Raw genomic sequence first — 6000 nt, forward strand, 5'->3', positions numbered from 1 at the left:
TAAATTAATTTGAGATATGTATATATATATATATATACACACACATGTATATATATATATATATATATATATATATATATATATAGAGAGAGAGAGAGAGAGAGAGAGAGAGAGAGAGAGAGAGAGAGAAACATCGACCCATTGTTCCACTTATTTATGCATTCATTGGCCGATCCCTGTATGTGCTCTCACTGAGGATCAAACCTCGGGACGACACTCCAACCAACTGAGCTACCTGGCCAGGGCCTCCGACTCATTTTAATAATGTCCAATATGGACCAAACCATCAAACCGGTCATGTTCACAGAGACACTGATGTCCTGCTCCTCCCACTGGTCAGCTTCATTAGCTTCACAGGGGTGATAGTTATCTGTCTAGTATGATGGAGTCCTATTTAATAAGTCATCACTATTTCCCTCAAAAGTGTTTTAGGAAAATGCTCCTTGAAAAGTCTTTTAGGGGAGTTACCTTTGAAAGTCCTCCAGAAATATGCCACATTGGCGACGAACGTAATAAGTACTGCTGGGTCAGTTCTTCCTTCAGCTATTTCTGTTCCTTTTGTTGACTAACGGTTAAAGCTGCAGCTGGTGTAGAGTCATCTTTAATGAAATGCATTCTTGAATCATATTATGTTTGGCAGCATGCTCATACCCTGGGAGGAGAGACAGACTGAGGAGGGCTGAAGGAAGAGCTACTCACATCTGCCATCTCAGAAAGTGGAACGAACGGTGGGCAGAGCCACACAAGCAGTTTAAACTGTTACTGTCTTTTTTGTATAAGCCGAGTGTCCATGTGATGCAGCCCCACTATGATCAACCTCTCCCTGAAACTCAGGCTACTATTAGTTTTTCTCTCTTCACTATTCCGGAAAGATAGCTTAGTTAACATACTTTGGCTTTAAGTTTCAGAAGCCAATATAGATTAAAAAGGAGGAATTATAAAGATATGGAGGTATCTGGCCAAATCAGAAGATGAACCTTAATTGGTTCCCTTCCCAGTGTACATGTCCCTCCTGTCCCCTTGCCAATAGTGCCAGGTTTCTCCTTGGGGATCTGTGTGGATGTGGGGGTACTGACTCCAGCTCTAACTCTAGGGGTGAGGCATGTGACCTAGACTCATCCAATCAACAGAGTTCAGTCCACTTGCCACAGTGACTCATGCAGATATGGACATGTGACCTACATACATCCAATAAGAATTGCTCATGGGACTTTAGTGGGAATTCTGAATATCTTTCCTTCTGGAAGAAAGAAAAAACATAGTTCTGAGGACTTGTCATAGTGAAGAGATGCAAAAAAGCCAGGTCCTTAAAGATATCATTGATCCATTTGATCAAGTCTCACGTGAAATGAGATTCCTCCATCTTTTCAGATATATAAGCTAAGAAAATCTTCCCCTTCTCTCTCCCCTTTCTCTTTCTTTTTTTTGTCTCCCTTTCCCATCATACCCACCTCCCCTCCCCCCGCCCCCACCTCTGCCTCCTCTCTCCCTGTTCCTCCCTCTCTTTTTTGTCCTCTCCTAGCCTCTTGCCTTTCACTCGTTGGCCATATAGTTAAATGTGGTTCCCCCAAATAAATGATAGTTCCTAGATTTACCTCAGTTCAAGTAGACAGGCCAGATTGAATTAGAATGTCCTGCACCAATATCACATTTCTGGACATCAGGGATTTTAGTGGCTCAATCCACAGTAGCCCTAAGGCAAGAGTTGGAGAGAAACAAGATTCAAGAGGCAGAAGGCAATACAAACTCCATTGTTGATCCACCACATCAGTTACATGGAGGGAAGCTGGAGATAACTCAGATCAAATTTGTTTCCTAATAAACTGGGTGAGTCATGTACCCCAAGATCAAAATAAACTGAAGGTGATGAAATATTATTTTAAATGGAAGATAAGTTGTCAGCAGATAAATTCTCCAATTACTTTGGTTTTTCTTCAACAGAAATCAGATGAAACAATATCCTTTTGAAGAAGTATATGTGGTGCAAGATTTCGTCAAGTAAACCAAAGGCAATTCCTAGAAGCCTTTTGAAAAGAAAATGCTAAAATTCCTATGACCACAAGAGATGAAAGATGGATGGCAGGAAGCAAATGGTGAAAGAAGAAATAAAGAGCAGCATTTGTGTTTGAGGACCTCTGTTCAGAAGAGTTGCTAAAAATGATTGCCCATTGATTTAGAAAAGTTCTGGTTTCCAAAATTATGATTCTTTCACAAATAAAGTACTATGAATTTCTTTCAACCTGGCACACACAAAAAGCTTTTAGTTCAAGACTCTGTGTTATGATTATCCTGTTGTGATGGTAGACACAGCTCAGGAATGTTCTGTGCTTAGCTGAGCTCATTCTTCTGGTTCAGAAATGTTGCAGATTCTTATTCATTTCAAGTTTCTTAAGGACAAGAGACCTTTGAACTTCAGAAAATGTTACTTGGCCTTGTTTCATAACGGTGTTCTTCAGCCCTGGTTGGTGTGGCTCAGTTGGTTGTTCATCGTCCCGTGCAACCAAAAGGTTGCTGCTTAAATTCCCAGTTAGGGCACATGCCCAGGTTGCCCAGGTTGTGGGCTCAGTCCCGGTAGGGGGCATACAGTAGGCAGCCTATCAATGTTGCACTCTCATTTTCATGTTTCTCTCTCTCCCTCTCCTTTGATCTCTCTCTAAAAATCAATTTTTTAAATCTTTAAAGAAAAAAACAAAGGGGTGTTCTTCGTGAGTAGATATTTTTTCCCCATAGGTCCCCCAAACTGCATTTTGAAAGGTAATTAAAAAGTTTGTAGCAGTCAGGCTTTTTTCAAGTTGACAGAAACGCAATCCAAACTAGTTCTAGCACAAAAGAGAATTTGCTTGTTTCTGAGAAGTCTAAACATGGGTATGCTTCAGGCATACATTTATATTTTAAGCCATCAATAGACTTTAACAAACATCAAGATTTCAGATGTTCTAATACATGTACGCCGATGTTCATAGCAGCATTATTTAGAATTGCCACAAGGAGGAAACAGCCCAAAGATCTATCGACAGATGAATGGATAAATAAATTGTCATATAGCTACACAATGGAATATTATCCAGCCATAAAAAGGAATGAAGTACTGACACATGCCACAACATGGATGAACTTTGAAAACATTGTGCTAAATGAAGTAAGCCAGGCAGGAAAGGGCAAATATTGAATGATATGAAGTACTTAAATAGGCAAATTCGTAAAGACAGAATAAGATCGCCAAAGGCTTAGAGAAGGAGGAGATGAGAAGTAACTGCTTAATGGGTATAGAATTTCCTGTTGGGGTGATGAAATGTTTTAAACTAGATAAAGGTGGTGGCTGCACAATACTGTCAAAGTACTGAATTATTCACTTTAAAATGGTTAGTATTGTGTTATGTAAATCTCACTTCAGTAAAAAGGAAAAGTAAAGGGGAAAAAACTGTTAAAAAAATAGGTGTTTTGCCGTTAAAGATAGGGGCTTTTTTACTAATTAAAAAAATACTTCCAACTATGGTCATAATTATAGCTCTGCTCTTATGGTTGATTTGCCCCTTGTTTTAATTTTTAACTTTGAAGAAACTTCAGACTCAAAGTTGCAAGAATAATATAAAAAAGTTCCATATACACGTCACCCATATTCCTTAATTGTTAAAATTTTACTGCATTTGCCAACTCATGGAAAAGGGAGAGTAAAGTAATGGTTGCCAGCGGCTGGGATGGGGAATATGGGGAGATGTTCAAAGGGTACAAGCTTGTAGTTAGTTATAAGAAGAATAAGTTCTGGAGATCTTTGTAAGCATGGTGATCATAGTTAATAATACTGTATTATGTAGTTGAAAGTTGCTAAGAGAGTAGATCTTAAATCTTCTCACCACAAAAAAAGAAATGGTAATATGTGATGTGGCGGAGGTGTTAATTGATGCTATGGTGGGCACCATTTTGCAGTATATAAGTGTTTCAAATCAATAGGCTGTACACCTTAATTTACACAATGTTACATGTCAGTTATATCTCAACGAAGCTGGAAAAATAAAAAATAAAATGTACTGCATTTCCTTGATGATCTATCTATCATCTATCTAGGATGGGTATGCATTTATTTATATATTTGCATTATTATTTTCTTTTTAAGGAGGCCTGCAACTCTGATTTTATGTAGTTCTATAAACAATAGTAGACATTGAGGTAGAGGAGCAAGTAGGTTTGAGAACATCTATAAATTATAACCCAGAGGCCACTGCCTTAAGCGACCCCTAGATGCTGTGGTTATGGGTCCGAATGGTGGAACGGAGGCGGGGTGAGAAGGTGGTGGTGAGAGAGGAAGGTTCTGGCCCTCGGAAATAACTTGGCAAGGGATGGCTTTCTGCCGAGATGAGTGCTGGGGACCACCAGCACAGGAAACAGAGTACATGATGGCCCCTGTCCAGCTCCCTAAGTACCGGGACCTGCTGATCAAGCCACCAGCCCCATCTGCCCATATGTCTGGTTTTTCTTTGAATTGCGCTTGCCGTCCTTTGCTTTTGAAGATGACACTGCCAGTAATGCTCCCCAGCTGGGAGAGCAGGTGTCGCTGATAAGACCAGCGGGGCCCAGCGGTCTTCCCACGCTGGAAGCATATGGCGTTTCCTCTTTGTTTGGGAGCTGTGGTTGCCACTCACAGTCTCGTGCGAGGTGCAGTTGGTTTTTAGACGTGTGGGCTGGCTCATTAAGAGGCGCCTCGTTTCTCATCCTCCCATGTGCCAGAGCCTCCCTAAACCACAGTAAATACTTTTCCTCCCAACACTGCTCAGTCATAACGTGGGAAGTAGATTCCAGCTTCATTCACATTAATGCTGTTCATGTCATTGATTTTATAAATCAATTACACACACGTTTAGCTGTTTTAAGATGATCTTTATGAAAGGATAAAGGATATCAAAGCATAGCTGCAGAATCCACTGAAGAGAGTATTTTTGGAGAGTTATCTTTAAAATGAATGCCAGCCCGGCTGGCGTGGCTCAGTGGTTGAGTGTATGACCCCGTCGCCATTTGATTCCCCGTCGGGGCACATGCTCGGATTTCGGGCTTGATCTCCATTAGAGGACAAGCAGGAGACAGCCCATCAGTGATTTACTCTCATCATTGATGTTTCTATCTCTCTCTCCTTCTCCCTTCCTCTCTGAAATCAATAAAAATATATTTAAAAAATAAAATAAATGCCACTGTGTATATAGTAAAATAAAATGAAGAGTTTAACAACAGCTTTCATGCTTGGAAATCTACATTGATGACTTGAGTTTAAACCACTTCACAATTAAAATTCAGCAATGTCCTCTTACCAGCAAATCACACAGAGATCTGAGTGTAACTTCCTTCATTTTGACCCTCCTGGAAGCAGACCCTGAAACAGGATTCTTAGTGCCAGAAGTTTGAGGGATAGGGTCCTAGGAAACACTGATGGCGGCACAGGAGAGGGAAACAGGGAAACAAAGGAAGCTGACTGAGGGTGAGTTGGTTGATAGACAGGTTACAGGTTACCACTGAGGACAACTAACGCTTCACCCTACTGGTGTAGTTTTGGGGCTAGCACAGAACAATCACTTTTGAGTGATTCCCCTATCCCGGGGGGCTGAGGGGACTAAGAAATTTACAGACCAGATTTTATTGGACGGCTGCTCAGGGGCCTGAATGCCTGCAAGCAGAGTGGGGGAGAGCCTGGTCTAACAGAGAAGCCTGCAGGCAAAGAGATTGAAATGCTGGCGGTTGGAATTTACATGGGCTTGGAGGAAAATCCAAATTCCTGAGGAAATATGGTAGTATCTGCTGTCTATGAAGTAGGTAGGATTCATAGTTTTACTGTTTTGCTACTTGGAAAACAAGGTTAGAGACTTTCCCATTGTATACTAAGGTTCTTCTGACTACAAGTTCTTTTATTGAAAACCCAACTCTGCCCAGCCAATGTGGCTCAGTGGTTGAGCATCAACCTGTGAACCAGGAGCTCATGCCCAGGTACATGCCCGGGTTATAGGCTCGATCCCC

This window comes from Myotis nattereri (assembly GCF_964212035.1).
Source record: "Myotis nattereri genome assembly, chromosome: 8".
In the NCBI taxonomy this organism is placed as follows: Eukaryota; Metazoa; Chordata; class Mammalia; order Chiroptera; family Vespertilionidae; genus Myotis; species Myotis nattereri.